At 44.0% G+C, this 19086-nt stretch overlaps 1 protein-coding gene and 1 long non-coding RNA gene across 3 annotated transcripts in view; one reads left to right on the forward strand and one right to left on the reverse strand.

Moving 5' to 3' along the window:
• SACS (sacsin molecular chaperone) overlaps window positions 1–19086 on the reverse strand; it is a 76116-nt gene that overhangs the window by 39380 nt on the left and 17650 nt on the right. The window lies entirely within an intron of this gene.
• Window positions 89–16587, forward strand: LOC117308820 (uncharacterized). The gene is made up of 3 exons (XR_004523050.2): window positions 89–762; window positions 5805–5987; window positions 10911–16587. It is a non-coding gene; the product is annotated as an uncharacterized lncRNA (long non-coding RNA).

The following is a 19086-nucleotide window of genomic DNA, read 5'->3' on the forward strand; positions in this document are numbered from 1 at the left end:
ACTCGACACGCCTACAGGCTCCACCCCACCCGGATCTGTAGTTGAGAAGCTGCCTGGCCCCACCCCTCCCTCACGCCCCGCCCACGCCCGCCATCCCTCCGTCTGCGACAATGCCAGGCAGGGACCGCCAGCAACACTTCGCTGGAAACGCGGGACGCAGGTTTACAGAAGACTTGTGTTTTCCTTGACCGAGTTCAGAAGTGCCAGGACATGCAGAACTAGACCTGCAGGGCCTACGTCTCCTTCAACCGTAGTGATTTGAGTCTCTGGAAACATCTCCAAAGGAGGTTGGCGGTGGCCTCTCGGGCATCAGCGGGGAACGAGGCGGCCGCAGAAAAGTGTCCCCGCGGATTCGTTTCCTCTTTGTTTTTAAGGTACAAAAGGAGGATCGATGATTCGGTTTCCTGATGGAGTAAGGACTGCCAGCAGGAAAGTGATAGATGAGAATGCACGCGAGCGTATCCTATGACGCGTTAAAACATATGCAACTTATTTTGGCAATATTGTCTTCCGTTGTTGTGGCCCGTTTCCCATCACACCTGCAAGCTCCTTGAAATCAGAAGCACGAGTCTCAGAGTTGATGGAATCGCCCCAGAGTGACTAACGTTGCCTTGTAATTTGAAAGTGTATGTGGCTTGTTGACGCTTCAGAACCTGTCAGTCCTTTCTTCCGGCTAAGTCTCTCGTAGGTGTGGAAGAGACACATTGCAAAAAAAAAAAGGCAACGTCTACTCAGGCAACTCAAAGGCTCTGTCGTGAACAGGTAAACTTGTGTGCTTCTTGTTTAAATACCTTAATAGAATTAAATTTTAGTGTTGACCCCAAAAATGGTATTAAATACTGTTTTCCAATTGTACCCCCTCCTCCACAGAAAATATTACTCAGAACTCACTATCAGTAATAAAGATACAAAGCACCCTTACAGCTGGTCCATCCCTTCCTTCCAACCGTATTTAAAAGTGAAGTTGCTGTAAGTCATGCAGGTTTTTCCCTACTTGGAACAAGTAAGCACGTTCAGTCAATTACAGGAGAACGTGCAAATTCAGTATAAAGATCAGGCCAGAAAACCCTAACGGATGAACGTTCACGTTCACTTCTTCAATCAGACGAGGCCATGCAAGCAAGTGCATTAGAATATCAACAAGTGGAAAGACTGTGAGCGCTCAGCCCTCTGCTAAAGCGCCAGGACAAATCTTTCACACCTCAATCCTTTGATAACCCTCAGATCTCTGATTTCCTTAAGGAGCCAGGCAAACAGGGTGTAGTGGCAAAGGAACAAAGGTGCACAGTGAAGACTCGAGAGACAAAGAAATGATCTGAAGGGAGAGGATTTCACAAGAAGTGAAGCAGATTTGGCTGGGGAAGGAGGCTGATCACAAAAAGCTTTGAACACCTGGAGTTCAAAGTACACTCAGGATATCCTTTAAAGGGTTGGTCAGCACGGGGAATGCAAATCTGGAACTCAGGCGAGGTGTCAAAGCTAAGGATATAGATTAGGGAATCACTCTTTTAATCACTCTGTTGACGTTTGTTAAACCTCTCCTGCGTTCTAGAGGCACACACTCCTAAACTGCAGGAATACAGCAATGAACAAAACAGAGTCCCCATCTCATGCTTACATTTTGAGGACGAAGACAATAATAAACAAGTGGACAAATGATACATAAATCCACGCTATGAGGTCAGCCAGTTCTGTTTAAGTGAGGGGAGGGCGTCGGGGCAGTGCAAGATGGGACAGGAAAGGCACTCGGATGGTCGCAGAACTTCTTCCTAAGAAGTGACAGCAGAGGCCTGGGTGAAACACAGGAAGATGAGCTTATCCAAAGAGAACTTACAAAGGGGGCAGAGAACTGGTGCAGCTCACACTCCCCTCCTCTTTCACCTGCACTTGGTGTCGCTGCCTAATTCTTCCCCCTCTTCCAGTTCTCTGTCTGATCCATGCCCAACCCAACACAAACTCAGATTTGGAATTAGTGTCTCCTGCTACTGGTGGCTTCCCGGGGCCTGGAAAAGGTCCTAACACAGAATAGGTGCTCAGTAAATATATACAAAGAAAGGAAGGAAGGACTGAGGGAGGGAGGGAGGAAAAGAGGGAGAGAGGGAAAAGAAGGAATGAATAAATATCTGGAAAATACAGAAAAGTGTAAACTCAAACATTATTCATAATTCTAACACCAACCTTAATACAAACAACAATTTTATACATGGCCGTAAATTTAAGGGTTTTTAATATGATGGTAATTATACCATGAACACATAGTTTTCAATGTTTTTATCACTGTGTAAATCTCATTTCTATTAACTGCCTAACTTTCCATTGAGAAGAAATATCTTAGGCTACTTAACCCGATGAATAAGTATGGTAGTTTAATTTTTAATAAGTATGGGTATTTTAATTTTTCAAAAGTGCACAGACTTCGTAACTGTTGAATATCTGTTCATGAAACGTCACCATTACGTATGATAAGAAGGAAATCTGCAAAATGTATTCTAAGAAGTGTTGAGCTGAGCCTTATATTCATTCTGTAGGAACCTATTATCAAATGCAGAACAGCAAGAAGCCTAAGCTTTAGTCCTTTCTTTTAGAACGAGTCCAAATCAGTAAGATAGGAGGGGGTCATGGGACCACCCTCTGAGCCTGTTTCAGTTATAGAGACGGGCAAATGAAGCTGTTTTATTGGACAAGCTGGAGTCAGCAGGACGCAGAGAACAATGTTATTCCTTCTCATGACCCCTGTTTTAACTTGCCCTGGTGCTTTCTCTCTCTTTCCCTGGATGACGTAATCTGGCATTGCATGGGCCCCAGCTTCCCCATCACTCTTAGATGATGAAAATCTTCCAGTCCCTAATATGGACACGTTTTAGTAACTGAAAATCCTATCCAGGGTAATCATCAAAATGCCAGTCCAATCCAGGGCAAAAACTCTTAAATTTTTATTCTGGTCCATTTGCAATCTCACACTGCAGTTTAGAAGCATAGCTCCAGGCTCAGGTTAACTTCCCCTGAAACAATGCTTTGTGATTTCACAAACTGGTATGCGCCTGATAGCATATCTTTGATCAGAGGGAAACAATTAATTAGCCCCTTCTGGAAAATGTTCTCCACTTACACAAAGACAAAAGTATAACAAATCATTATTCCTTTGTTTCATGAGTCAGCACAAGGCTGTTTAGCTTGGAAATAAAAAGATGAGGACATTGCGGGCATGCCATTCAGTGAAGTCCTTAAGAATAAGTCAAACCATAAACGAAACAGGGAGAGGAAAAAGATCTCTAAGGGAGAGAAAACAGCACCTGCAAATCATGGAGTCAAAAATAGCAATAAAGCTGAGGAACTTCTAATAGTTCCCTACGAAAAGGTCAGAGAGCAAAATTCGTGCTGGGGCATAAAAAATATGACCACGCGGTCATGAAGTCTCTATGCCACATATGGAGTGACTGGAGGGGATGGGGAACCCCTTTCAGATTTTAATCAGGTTAGGCGATCATAGCTACATTTTACAAAGATTCCTCAGGCAGCAGAACTGAGGGTGACTTAAGGAGACAAGACTTAAACTAGGAACAAAACCAAAGGAAAAATTGTATCCGTGAGATTAAGTAAAAATCTTCAAAAAGGGCGTCAGCAATGCCAAGTAGCTGAAGTGCCCATAGGACCTGACACCAGGGAGGCCATTGTTGACTTAGTTCTTTGCTCCAAAGCCTACAAGAATTTGTAGGATCCAGGGTCAAGCTATTCAGCGTGGCATACAAGGCTCATCACAGCTGAGCACCAATCAACCTTCTCAGAGTCTTCTCAGGCCACCCTGCCAACCATATTATAGCCTGTGTCCGAGACCAGCTGATACTAATATGTAACATTCATGGAATACTCACTACGTGCCAGGCACCTACTAAAAACCTTCTGTGATTCAGCTCATTTGATCTTTCCAACTATGCCATGAAGTACATAAAAACCTCAACTGTCAGGTAAGGAAAATGAAACTAAATATCTTACTTACAGATCATGGGAGAGCGAGAATTTGAACCTAGGTCGTGCAACTCCAAAGCCCCAGCACTGTTCAGTGTTAAACTACAATATTTATAAAATGCAGTCACTTCACTTTGCCTGGCTCTCCTCGTGGGCTCCACCTGCGTTGTCCCACCTGCCTGCATCCTCTACCCACCCCTCTCCATCTGAGAAGTCCCTAAGTCATAGTCCCAGAATCACCACTTCTCAAAGCTTTCCTCAACCCTTCCAGGCTGCTTCCTTCTGTATAATCTGAACATTGTACATTCACATTGGTGCTATAGCGCTGATCACATTTTTATTAATCATATTTCATTTCTATTCATCGCAATGCATTTTTCCTTGAATCTTAAGGGCCAGCGCACAGAATTATTCAACAAATGTTACTCAGGCGTTTGGGGTTAAATGAATGACTGCATATAGGTGGATATTCACTCCACTCCTAAGATCAGTCAATAAGGTTTTATTTTGGTTTTTACTTCTATTCAAAATGCTTTTGGCTGCAAGTAACTGACTACCTGACTAGCAGTAGCTAAACTGATAAGGGTTTGTTTTTCTCTCACGTGCAGAGGAAGACTGCTCTTCTGCAGTGTCAGGACCAGCACCCCAGTGACGTGGGGACCTTCTCTCCTTCTCATAAAATGGCTAATACAGCTCCAATATGTGCATATTCAGTGTAGGAAGAAGGAAGAGGGAAGACACCCATCCTGTTTTATGGGAAAAGAAGAATTTTCCCAGCAGACTTCTATTTCTCTCTCATTAGCCAGAACTTTATCACGTGGCCACCTCATAGCCGCCAGGAAGGAAGGAAAGTGGACACAGTTGTCTCTCGGTATAAGGAGCAGGAGGGAGGGGGGATTGGTTCCACGACCCCCGTGGTTTCCAAAATCCTTAGATGCTCAAATCCCTTATATAAAACGCCATAATATCTGCATATAACCTACACACATCTGCGTACTTTGCATCACCTACAGGTTACGTATAATACCTACTACAATGTACATGCTCTGTAAGCAGTTGCCGGCTCCTGGCAAATTCACGTTTTGCTTTTTGGAACTTTCTGGATATGGAGTTTCCACAGGTTTATTTAGCTCTTCAAGCCTCCATAGTAGGTTCCAGCAAGATCGTAGGGATTTGTGAGTGATCACTGGATCAGCCCGCAGCATTGCTCTAATCTACATGGCAAAATTATGTTCAAATAATCTGCAGAAATCTTAGAAAACAGTGCAACTGATAAGATTTTAGAAGATGCCGTGTAGTAACATACCAAGGTACATTTTTCTGAAGGATGGGGGAGGGGTGATATTGCGTGCAAGTAATCTTTCTTGGCCTTGGGATGGGAATTTGGGCAGATCCTATGACTTTTTTGCTCACTCTAATATAATGGCAGCCCTGAGGTCACTTTAAGTTATTTCAATTCTATGATTGGAAGAAGTTCAGCCAAAATCATTACGTAAAAATTCAACCTTCAATCCTCATTCGAAGGTCAGTTTTCTCCTCACTGAAGCCATCACCACCCCACACTAAGGCGGGTGGTCAGAGCCTTTCTAGAGGGAAGGGGTGGGGGTGGGGGCGGTTCTCTTCTCTCCTTGTTCCCCCAAGTAGTCAGCTGCGATTGAGCCCACACAGGCCAAAGCCCGGAGACAGGAAAGGAAAGAGGGTGGTCTGTTCCTACTTGGCTGGGTGGACCTGAGCCCTGTGGGCCTGGCAGGTGATTGCGGTCACCTTTCTCTTCCTTACCCCTGTGTTACTGAGCCTCTGTGTTTGATAAACCTCCCCCCGTTCCTGCTTTCCGTCAGATCGCCTGACCTTGAAGGAGCATGGGAAGTCCACCGTCCTGAGTCAGACTTGCTGGTTTCCACTCGTTTTGTCTCCATGCTTTCCTGGGGCATCCAGCACCTGCCCTCTGCCTGCCACAGCCTCCACTGCCGGTGAATATCCTAAAAACACTGAGTTGGACCCTTTAAAAGGTGCATTTTATGGTATGTGAATTATATCTAAAAATAATAACATTGTAGTTGATGCGGAGGCAAAGGCATTCCCTGTACCACAGTGTGTAGAGTCCCTCTGGGCACAAACATTTGTGAATGTGGCTACTTTGACTTTTCTGGTGAGTCCAGTGGTTTGTCTATTTAACCGTCTTCTTAAGATGCTCTGAGTCTTTTTCCAGAATATTCGGAACTGACATCTTTGCCCTCAGATACATACAGGAACAGAATGAAATACAAACTCCTTAGAAGGACATTCAAGTTCTACTTTGTCACGCTCATCTCTCACTCCCCGCCCTCGCCCCAATTTACTCTCCCCCACCCCTCCCACCTACCCTTCTGGGCTCTGCTACAGCCTCCTGAAATTAACTCCCCAGCTCTCTCACGTGGTCTCTGCCTGTATTCCCCTTCCTTCCCCGATGTCCACTCCTCCTTCAGATGCACCCCAAGTATCCTTCGCTGGGAAGCCTGGTGCTCACCTTCTAGATGACTTCCCCCATGGAACCCACAACTCCACCATCAAAGCCTTACGCACAGTGATCCTTTGCACGGAGGATCTGGGCTTCAACCAGTGAGGCAGAGCTTATCTGGCAAGCCACGTTCAATACAACAAGCCAGACAAGTGACAGAACTTCCCTTCTCTTTGTGCCAATGGAGACACGGTGCCTTAACTTTTTTTTTTTTTTGAAATAACTTTGATTTTATTTGTAATTGTATATATTTGCTTATAACTTTGACAAAGAACATCAAAGAATTTGGCACTGAAATCTCATATTGCCGTGATTAAAAGGAACCTGAGAGCTTGGATAAGGGCAGGGTTAATAATAATGATTTGACTATGATATCTTATCCCTGAATGCTTTTGACATATTTTATAGTGTTCTTTAAAAGCTCAGTAAATATAGTATGGTATCCTGGATTGGTCCTGGAATGGAAAATGATACTAGTGGATAACTAGTGATTACAAATAAAGTCTGGAATTTAGCTAATGATAATGTCCTAATGTTGTATCAGCTAGAACTCTTGTGATTGAAAGTAACTGAGGCTCAGCTCAGTGTACAAGGAAAATGGAACAATCATGAGTTTATCTCAAATTAGACTTGGTATGGTACAAACTTCTTTCTCTCTATTCTGCTACTCTCTCTGTCTCTCTCCTCTGGATCCCTCTATGTTGCTCTAAAAGAAAACCTGTGTACTTCACTAAGATGCCATTGTTAGCCCCAACCAGTTATCTACTTAACATTCCAAGTGGAGGAAATGTATGCTTCCCTCTCCAATATCTATGTATGAAAAGTGCTAAAGAGCTAAAATCTATTTTAGTTATTTATTCACCGTTGAAATGATTACTAAGCCTGTTCATCTTGGCCATCCAAACTCATGTGATCAAATAAGAATCAACCAACTACAGGGAAAAAAACTGTCTTCGGAAAACTGAATCTATGCAGTCATGTCACCAACATGTATGATCTCAAACAGGATAGGGCTTCTTTGCTACATGCTCCCATGGCATCCTGCATATTCCTCAGTGAAATTATTCTAAATCATCGCAAGTCCGCCTTCCTCATAAGATCATCTTTGGTGACTTGAGTTATGAAATATTGTCTTACTCATCTTTCTATCTCCATGTTTATCTGATGTTAGTAACTACAAAATATTTGATGAAAGGAGACAGAAAATAAATCAATCTGATGCAGGTAAGAAAAATAACTGGAGTTAGCACAGAATATGTTAATATTCGTTTTTGTTTTTTGGCATTTAAGCAAAATTAATTTTGTTTAATGGAGGCATTAGATTTTAGTCCATGCCTCTGTTTGTTTCTCTGAGGTGTAAGTGACATGTAATATTAGTTTCAGGTGTACAACATAATGATCGGCTCTTTGTATATATTGCAAAATGATCACCGCAATAAGTCTAGTTAACATCTATCACTACACACAGTTACAATTTTTTTCTTGTGATGAGAACTTTTAAGATCTACTCTTAGCAACTTTCAAATATACAATACAGTATTATTAACTGTACTCACCATGCTGTACCTTAAATCCCCATGGCTTATTTATTTTATAAAGATGCTCATTTTTAACATAGCTCCTAGATGCTAGCTTTTCCCATCTTCTTTTTTTTTTTTTTAAAAGTATTATCCATTTAACTTGAAGGTGAGGTTCTAGACTCAGCATTTTCACATAATGAATGAGAATCCACTGGAGCATCTGGTTTCTAGCCAACAGGTGAAAGAAATCCAGCAAGGCTCTTTAAACCCCATTCAGGATGGGAGTCAGGGTGGCCCAGGAAGCCTGAATGATCATCTCAGATTCTCACTTATTCTTCCCTTCTACACAGGAAGGAAAATGGAGATAGACGAGACGGTGCCTTAACTTTTATTTTTAGTTCCATTAAACATGCTTTGGAAAATGATGTCACGTTTCTGAATGAACATTCCTCCCTTTCCTCCTTCCAAAGAGGGACTACGAATTCCCTAAACTGCTGTAAAAGTTTTGAGAAAATAGGATTGTATAGACTTTACATGATGCTTTTGAATCTATTGTTAATGTGAATGCGAGGTAGTTGTTTGGTTGCCAAAAATCCTAGATGATTCAAAGATAGCTTTGCCAAAGCGAAATTAACCAGGAAGGGCCTTAAGTGTAGTCATGGTTATACACAGCAATGGGGTAACACGAAAGAACTTTGCATTAGAAAGGAAAACAGTGACTCAGGCCCTCAGAGTTTGTAAAGGTGACACATCTTGAGCCATATTAGCCATTTCAGGGAATAATAAAACCACATATGGTTTCTGAATTCCTCTTCCATTATGACGACCTTGATTAAACATCCTCTTGGAATGCTTTATAGAAAATACGGAGATAGAGTGAGCTAACTATAGCAGTATGTTCATTAAAATAAATGTACTGCATGTTAATAATTAGAGTGTTTTAATGGAGTCTCGGCCCTAGACACAATGGTAGGAAACTTACGACATAAACCTATAAAACACTCCATCATAAAACTGATTAAATTGAACATAAAAAACGGAAATGGTATGAGCAACGAATACCATAATACACTCTAATACACTTCTTCCTTTTTTCTGTTTCTTCCAGCTATCGATATTGTGCTTTTCTTTTAGGAAGTTAATAATGTTCCTTCTGTTTTATCCTTTATTTACACAAGTTTCTTTTCTTCACTTTCCACCTGTCTCCATCCTCCACCCCTTGTGTGGAGGTGAACTGATGGTCAGACCCAACCCCCCCTGCAGCCCCGCTCTCACACCTTTCCATGGGAGGGATGTCACCGCTCCGAGCTCACTTCCTCACCTGTACGACCCTTCCTCAGGGTTACGGTGAGGTGAAAAGGGCTGTCGCTGACCTGGGAGGGTCGCATTTATTCATACAATAAAAATGTGTGACAGGGCTTCCCTGGTGGCGCAGCAGTTGAGAGTCCGCCTGCCGATGCAGGGGACGCGGGTTCGTGCCCCAGTCCGGGAAGATCCCACATGCCGCGGAGCGGCTGGGCCCATGAGCCATGGCCGCTTAGCCTGCGCGTCCGGAGCCTGTGCTCTGCAACGGGAGAGGCCACAACAGTGAGAGGCCCGCGTACCACCAAAAAAAAAAAAAAAAAAAAATGAAAGGGAAAGTGCTAACATAAAGGAAAGCCCCTGAGCGTCACGGTGTTTCCATTAAAGGTTTTCTTGGATGAGCACGGCAGCCTCAAGTTCCCGTCAGGAAAGAGACTGCCCTCCTGGTTGATTCTGTGTCTGGACTGAGTTCTGGTTCTTCCTTTTCCTCCTTCATCGTCTTTGCTCCCAAGCGTGCCCAAGGTCAGCTCCCATCAGCTCCATCCCTCACGCCGTCCTGGATCTGCATCCCTGCCAGGCACATCCCCCCTGCTCCAAAGTGCCCTGGGATTCCCTTCAGGTGCGTTTCCCTGTGTCTGTGTGTGTTTAGAAATAGAATTTACTTTTCTTTCGTCTCTTTAAACCTTCTTCGGAGAAGACCATGCACACGGGCTAACTCTCAACAAGACGTATTCCTCTCGATGCCACGGCACAGTCTCCTCTGATCCCCACTTGCTTCTTCCAGCAGGAAGGCAGTGCAGCCTATTCCTGTCTCTCAAGAATATTTCTGTTGCTGTGTGGGCACTAGGTTCAGAGTTTGGGAAGGTGAGTCACCTAACCGTCTCTGAGATTGTATCACAGAGACCACTGTTCACTTAAAACAGTCATTGGGATGGTGAGAAATTCAAAACCACCCATAATAATAATACCTGCCATAATGAAACACTTACTGGGCACCAAACACTTCTAATTTAATCTTCCCTAAAATCCTATGAGGCATTTTTTTTTTTTTGCGGTACGCGGGCCTCTCACTGTTGTGGCCTCTCCCGCTGCGGAGCACAGGCTCCGGACGCGCAGGCTCAGCGGCCATGGCTCACGGGCGCAGCCGCTCCGCGGCATGTGGGATCTTCCCGGACCGGGGCACGAACCCGTGTCCCCTGCATCGGCAGGCGGACTCTCAACCACTGCGCCACCAGGGAAGCCCTATGAGGCATTTTTATTTCCATTTTACAGATTTTTTTAAAAAAGAGATTCAGAAAGGTTATAACTTCCCCAGACCACACACAGGGCCCAGATCTAACCCCACTCCGTGCAAACCCATACCCTGTCCATACCCCCATATGGGGTTGTTATTGGTGCTAATAGAGATGTTTATATCCTGGGGAAAACATGACTCCAGGGTACATGTTATACTGTTCAAATAAGAGAATGGTCTTCATGTATAAAAATTGCTGTGGCTCCAGAGACAGATTTGGGGTTCACTCTAAGGAAAAATACTCCACCGATTAGAACAATACTCATTTGTATTCGTTTATCACCAACCACATGCTGAATCTTTCACACCCACTGTCATATTTCATTCCCAGGTAAATCTACAAAGACGACATTATCAACCACATTTATAAACCAGGATTCAGGACCCAGAGATGGCAAGTAATTTGTCTAAGATTTCCTTGCAAATGCCAAGTGTCAAGACTGGAACCCAGGTTTCCATTCAACTTCCTTATTCTATGCTGCTCCCCAGAATTGAAGTAAAGGGGAAACACTTTGCTTGAGATTCTAAAAATCTCACACAGTCAGCATGCTTTAGGGATAAAAGTGCCCTAAAATCTCTCCTAAGAGCTAACTACGATCTTGTGTTTTCAAGCACATGACAATTTTATAGTCTGGCTGGATGTAGGCGGCACAAAAGCCCTCACACACGTGCTGGAAAACACTTTTGAATGAATATGGTAAAGTCAGACAAAGACAAATATCATAGGATACCACTTATATGTGGAATCTAAAAAAATGGTCCAAATGAACTTATTTACAAGACAGACATAGAGTCACAGATGTGGAAAACAAACCTATGGTTACCGGGGGAAAAGCAGGGGGAGAAATAAACTGGGAGATTGGGATTGACATAGACACACTGCTATATATAAAATAGATAACTAATAAGGACATACTGTATAACACAGGGAACTCGACTCAGTATTCTGTAATGGCCTATATGGGAAAAGAATCTAAAAAAGGGTGGATATATGTATATGCATAACTGATGCACTTTGCTGTACATCTGAAACTAACACAACATTGTAAATCAACTACAGTTCAATAAAAATTAAAGATAAATAAGTAAATAAATGTGATAAATATATAAGCATGAATTACAGAATAGAGATATAGACAGATCTATATGTCTATAGAGATATAGACAGCAAACGGTGAGATTTCACAATTCACTAGTTCTGTTCAGTTAATTATAGCCAAGTGAGTTACTTGTGTAAAAATACACTCCCCTATGTTTAGTTGTTAAGCAGCGTCTCAGATAGAATCCCTAGACCATAATTTGATTAAACTAACATCCTTTGGATCAGAAGTATTTGAGAAATGAATTTATGAAAAATGGAATCTTTTTTATTTTGTCGTATTTTATTTTTAATATTTTCTTGCTTACATTCATTAAAGATTTTTAAAAATAGAAAAACATGTTCTTATTTATCTAATGTCTAAATATTTGGTCTTGGAGTAATAATGTCAATGAATGATCACTTCAAAAGCTGACCATTGTTTTATCTCTGTGCAGAGTCAGCGCCACAGTAACTTGAAAATATGAATCATAGAAACTGTGTCCACAAAATTACAGATCTGTGAATTTGTGGAAAACAGTGTTCTGTTTTTTCCCTTTGCTTTATATAAAACGAGGAGCATGCTACAGCCTTCTCACACGGAAGGGTTTATTAACAACTTCATGCATTTGCTGTTTGGAGAACAATGATAGTAGTTGGCAGGCAACCACTACTGGAGGGGACACAAAGGAAATGCTAGTTAAAAATAGGTCAAGAGAGCTTTTTAAGGAAAATTGGGAATGAATCCATAAAAAAACAAAATGACTGAATTTTACATGATTACTGCAATTGAACAGATGCTTCATCTGTTAAAATCCTACATTTTTGCTCATTTCCCGAACCATTTCAAATTTTCTCTTGATAGGATTTTATTGGATAAACTAGATAGTTATAAAATGGAAAAAGAAGATGTCTATTTACTGACTGCTTCTAAAAATGAATATTTCTGAAGCACCAGGGACAAAATTTTTAAATAGAGAAAGGGTAGAATAATATTCAAATGTACAGTTTTTCTTTCAGAATTCACCCAAATCTAAATCTAAACAAACCGTATGATTGTTCACTATTTCCATAATCTTTACAACTGTAATGGCTAAGTAATTTACATTAAAAATGCATCAATGGAAAACTATTAAGGGCAACTGAATGTAGTTCAGAAAACACATAATGTCCTTAGCAAAGAAAGTTATATGTGTATTTGTCTTGTAAGCCTTTGGTCACTTCCTTGTTTTCTAAATATTTTCCCTTTTTGGTTAAATAATCTAAAGATATTATAGATGCAAAACAAATATTCCAAGAAAGAAATGCTGGTCATTCTCTGCAAACCCTCTCCTTACACATGCAGTCGGCCACTGTGTCCAAGTGCTCAGTCCTGATCAACACCTTTTGAGTCTGGCGCCTTAGACCGCTCGGCCATCCTGACACGACTCATCAACACCTTTTGAATCCATTCCCTCCATCTGTTCCTGTTGGTTCAGGCCCTTACCCTCTTTTACTCAGACCACTAGGTCAGGGTCCCAGCTGTTCTCACTGCCCCAAATCGTTTCCCCTCCGACTAACCCTTCCTGTTGCCACCGAGTTGATCTATAATGAAGTATGACTGAGCCTTTCCCCAGCATAACAACACTCAGTGCTTCAAGTTCAAAGGCTTCAGAGACAGGCTCACCTTTCCTGCCTTGTCCTGCCCTCCTTCCTGCGCATCTTCCCAGAGCCCTGCAGCCATGCTCATATCGGGGTACCTTTTTTGCACATTTCCCTGGACATTCTGTTTTAAAGATGTTAAAGTGGGAAAAAAAAAGCACCAACAGCTAGGCACGGCTTAACCAGTCAACTGAGTGGACGCAGAAGGTTGAGACAACCCAATCCAGGGAGAATCCATGCTATGAATTGAAAGAATAGGCTAATCCTAACCTAACCCTTTGAGCAGCCTTCACTAAATAATTGTAAGTAAATTGGGTAACATTCATGGTATTTACTCTAAAAATGTATGGTCAAAATTTCCTGTTCCAGAATAGGGAACAAGGGTTCTTAATTATCTCTTATTGTAACATGACCTATGGATCCAAAGAATATGATGAGGTACTATTAGTAAAGTGCAGACGTAGAGATGGCCGTCCCAGTGTTTGCCTTTTTTCAGTGGCTGTGAGCAGTGGACAGAGAAGCCATCAGTTGCCTCCTCCGTACTTAACACGGTATCTGCAAGACACGCGTCCTCCTTGCAAACCTTCTCTCCTCTCCTTCTGGGGCTCGACTGAAGCTTTAAGCTAAGCCCTCCCTAGTTAAAAATAAAGGTATGGTAAACGTGTGTGACGGGTTTGTAGCACATCACTGTCTTTTAAAAAACACATTTGCCTTCACCTTTCTCCATGCAGGTGAAAGGAACAAATTAAATACTGCCTGAAATCCGTTCATTCGGGACTCTGCACTCCGCCACCACTTCCTTGCAACGTCAGAACGGTCAACTCCTTTCTGTTTTTTTCCCTTTTGTGGGCAGTGGGGAGCAGGGAGCACTTTAACGTTACGTCAAAATGTCAAATGGTTTAGCTGTGCCTTCAGAGGCGAGATGTCACAATCACATGCAATCACTTATCCAGCTTTTCTGTCTTTTATATTTTCTACGATTGTTCTAGGGATTTTGTATTTTCCTATTCACTCTTTGAGGGCTTTTTCTACAGAACCTACTTACTTGGTCTAGGAGGTGCTGCAGCTTTCAGATTGAGTTTGCCTCTGAAAAGAATCAGCGTTTTGTTTCTGTACTGTTTGTCGATGGCTACTGCTGTCAATCGTAACAGACTAGAAATGAGAACCATTTATATTAAAGTTTCACATATAAATGGCTTTGCCTACTGCTTAATTTTAAAAAATCATCTCGAGTCAATTTGACGCTATGCTATCACTTCCCTATGAGATTCCTTCCCCCAGCACCCCTCCCAGGAGATTCAGTAAATGAGATAATTTAAAATCCTGTTTCATGCTGGGTAATAAGTTAACTTTCTACTATTCTGAAGAAAAAGCTATAGTTGATTTTTCAGCGAAGGGGACCTTCCTAAGCAGTGTGTAAAGGGCAATGATTCCAACTGCCGTGAATGGTAAATAACACATGTGTTTCTATGGCTCTGACTGTTCCTCTTCTCCCATCTGTGCCTTCCGGTGACTGCACCGAACTTGCCGCGGCTCCGCACACGAGTCCCTCCTTCCCCCAGAGGAAACTGCCTGGAGCGGAGCAGCCCTTGGGGCTCCTCGGAGACCACCCTGCAGTTTTAGAAGTGCCCCCCGGCACAGCTGTACACCCAGGGCCCTGCCACGAAGACCAGGGAAAAATAAGACGTCTAAGGGTTCGCTTTAACACACCGACGCAAAGAAAAAGAGGGTCGTGAACAAATGTGGTGGATTTCAATCATCACTGAATCTGCCCATTGGCTATATGGATGTTCATTGCAATAGTTCCCCCTACTTCTGTGGATGCCTGAAATTTCCCATGGTAAAATTTTTATCACAAGGTAGAGGGGTACCAAGGGCAAGCACAGGATTTCTGTCAATTCCAGGTAAGGAGGGTGAAAGCCCAAGCACCCCTCCACATACACCAACACTTTCCCTTTGCCCCATGGGCCCACTCTCCACCCTGCTCTGGGCCCCTGGCCAGAAATCCCCACCACCCACCAAGAAGGACAAGAAAGACGGCTTTGCAACTGCTCATTAGGCTGGGATGGTGGTGGCAGCACCGTTCCTGGGGCGCCTGCGTGATGACAGATGCTCCGGACTGTGGGTGAGCCGTCAGGGCTGGTTTCTGGAGGATGGAGGGATGAGAGCAATGGTGCCCTTTTCCACATCAGGGACTACACAAGTGTCTTACATTCACCGTCTCTGATCTAACATTATAGGCATTATCTTCCCCATATTATGAAAAGAAGTGACTTACTCAAGGCTCCATGACTAGTAAACGGGATTCAAACCAAGTTATGTCTGGCTCAAAAGTTTATACTCTTCCCATTACACAATTTGTTTTCTCCTAAAGGAGCTGGGAGGGTGCTTGTTGAGTTGGTCTTGTTGTGTTTGGATGCAGAGGTAGGTGTCTAAGGAAGAGAGGAAAGAGAAGACACAGAAGGGACAGGATGGGAAACATCCTCCCCTCTCTGGCCACACACGAAAGACCGGTTTGGAGCCTATGAGGACAGAAGGTGAAGGACCAGTGCCCTGAAATACTGAATGGGAATAAGTCCATGCAGCACTGCCTCTTTCTTAGGAAACAAAATCAGCACGGGCTTGAGGAGAAGCCAAGCTTCTCTCTCATCTGAATCTTTGTTACTTCGATTATGGGATAGTAGGAAATAAATATTTGGTCTTTGCCTCTGGGTCCTGGCACAGAGCTCCTAAAACTCTCGGAATTTCCTGAGTGATAAGAGTGTTTTCTGTATGCTGATGGCAGGGCCCCCTAATAGCCTCAGATGGGGGTGGGGAGGGGAGTTGGTCACCCCAGGAACCAACCACATGATTAGAGGGTAGGAACTTTCTGACCCGTTCTGATCTCCAGGGAGGGGAGATAGACTAGAGATCGACTTCAACCACCAACGGCCAATGATTTAATCAATCGCGCCAACATGATGACACTTAGCTGGGAACTCTGGAACGACCACCAAGCTTCAGGAGTTTCCAGGCTGGTAAGCACATGGAGGTGCTGGGATGGGACGTGCACCTGGAGAGGGCCCGGGAGCTCTGCACACCTGCTGCCCCCAAATCTTGACCTATGCATCTCTGCCATGAGCTGTTCCTGAGTTGTATTCTTTATAATAAACTGTAGTCATAAGTAAAGAGCTTTCTGGGTTCTGAGTCAGTCTAGTGAATTACTGAACCTGAGGGCAGGGGTCCTGGGAACCCCTGAATTTGTAGTGGGGGTAGCCCGGGGATCCCGTCCCTGCTGGCACCTCGAGTGAAGGCAATCCCGCAGGACTGAACCTGTAACCGTGGGGTCTGTGCTAACTCTGGGTCGTTAGTGTTGGAATCAACTTGAATTGCTGGACACCCAGGAGGTACTGGAGAGTTAGGGAACCGATGGCTGTTGGAAAGATCCTCATCAGGTTGTCGACATTCATCTTAAATGACATTCCGACACTGCCAGGTGGTCAGGACATTCTTCCAGCCTCCCTGGACAGACTGACACATGAACCAGCATAGTGCCATCAGGTAAGGGCCTCCTACACACAGCCCTCCTGGCCAGAACTGCCGTCATCTCTCACCTGGGTTGTGACAGCAAACCATAATGGGTTTCCCCGCCTCTACCCCTGCCCGTCACACAGCAGCTAAAGGGACCCTTTTACAAAGTAAGTCAGACCGTGTCACCCCCCTGCAGTGGGTTTCCATCCCCTTCACAGCTTCCTCTTCAACCATGACTTCGACTCCCTGGCCCTCAGTCCCTCCCCACCAGCACACCAGTCTCCTCCCTGTTCTTGGAACGTGCCAAGCAGTGCCCACCTACGGGATCTGCACGTGCTCCCCTGTCTGGAACATTCTTCTCCTAAATAGCTTATGACTAATTCACTCACCTCCAAGCAGTGCCCACCTACGGGATCTGCACGTGCTCCCCTGTCTGGAACATTCTTCCCCTAAATACCTTATGACTAATTCACTCACCTCCTTCAAGTGTTTGCTCAAATTTCATCTCCAAGAGGTCTTTCCTGAGCATCCTATTTAAAACTGTGACACACGTTCCTACGACACCCCATCGCACTCCCACCTCCTTTTCCTGCCCACTGTTCCTTTTGTTCCATTGTATGAGGTACCATATAATTTAGTTATGTATTATGTTTACTGTGTACTGTCTTCCTCTGTTAGAAAGGAAAAGTCACAAAAGTCGGTATCTACATCCATTTCATTCCCTTACATATTCTAAAGACCAGGCATAATAAATGCCCAACACGTGTTAGTTGAATGAATGACTTTAAGGACAGAGCTTTTGTAGCGAGCAGAACTCTATGGGGTCTTCCCGGAACAGACCACCCCCACCAAGTCCTCTGCCTGCCTCTTGTCTGTAGAAAAAGTATAGCCTCCTAGGCCTTCCCCGAGTTCCAAAGAGTAAATTTAATCAGAGAAGTGAGAAAACGCAGAAAGAAAGGAAAACAGTCAAGCAAGACAAAATAATAATAGTTTAGCCATTAAACAAAGTCAAGGACCTTTAGTTCCTCCTCCAGGGCTACACATGATATTCTGAGCCATGTCCTTTGAGCTGTTTTGCAGATACTGAAATCCCCACCAGTTAACTGCATGCTGCCCACAAGCATGGAGACCCCAGACCAGCTGGAACCAGAAGGTTGATGATGTTGACTCCCAATCACTTCACCACCAACCAATCAGAAGCACGTCCACGAGCTGATCACGCCCTCCACAAGCCCCCTCCCTCCCCCTGTCTTTAAAAGGCCTTCCCTGAAAGCCATCGGGGAGTTTGGGTCTTTTGAGCGTTGAGCTGCCTGTTCTCCTTGCTTGGCGCCTGCAGTAAAGGCTGCAAGTTTCCTTCACCACAACTGCGGGGTCAGTACGCTGGCTTTACGACGTGTGGGCGAGCGGACCCAAGTTTGGATGGGTAACAGTTTGTCTGGAGGATCCTAACTGAAAGGGCTGCACTGCCATCCGCTGGTTGATGGACACTCGACACCTTGGCTGGACCCTGCAGGAAGACAGCACTGGCCCAGTTGTGGCTGGGCTTGAACCTGACAAGGGCTCTCCCCTTGGCCAAACTTCAGAAGGCTCCTCTGAGCCCTCTTTTCAGCTAGGCCTTGTCCTCAGGCTCTGTCTTTGAACGGCATAGCCCAGTTTTAGCAAGAATCCTGCTGTAGTTTAGCAAGAATCTCCTCACCCTTGAGATCTGATTAACCCCCGCAGCTCACCAAAGTCCTCCTCGCGAGCCTGGATACCTTGTCACCCTGGCCTGCCTTCAGCAAGTATCCTGTCAAGCCAGGTTAGCTGGTTCCCCACCCTGGATGCCTCCTCTTATTAATTTGCCATCCACTGGCCCCCTCTCTCGGCTCACTGGCTATAACTACCTAGATGTCTTTGCTGTATTATGAGTTAAGCCAGATCTCCTCCACAATTGCAATCGGTGTCAAGTCCTAAATAAAATCTTCTTACCATCTTAACAAGTATCAGCATAATTTTTTCTTTAACCAACCTTATGAGTTTGAACAAGTCACATAACTTCAGTCTTCTCACCCATCAAATGAGACACTAAGACAGGATCTCTTAGACACTGTCACCAGCCTGAATCAACCCCAAATGGACCAAGCTCTTTAGCAAGTTCTGTACCTAGAACTGTTTCCTTAGCATCCTAGGGGGCAGTTTCCCCAAATCTCGTCCACCCCTCCATATCCTGGAACCTGCTCTTTGCCCTGTCACATACTGACACTCCAGAGTCCCCCTGAAGGCAATGGAAGGGAACCAA

This window comes from Tursiops truncatus, chromosome 18, assembly GCF_011762595.2.
Source record: "Tursiops truncatus isolate mTurTru1 chromosome 18, mTurTru1.mat.Y, whole genome shotgun sequence".
NCBI classification, from domain to species: Eukaryota; Metazoa; Chordata; class Mammalia; order Artiodactyla; family Delphinidae; genus Tursiops; species Tursiops truncatus.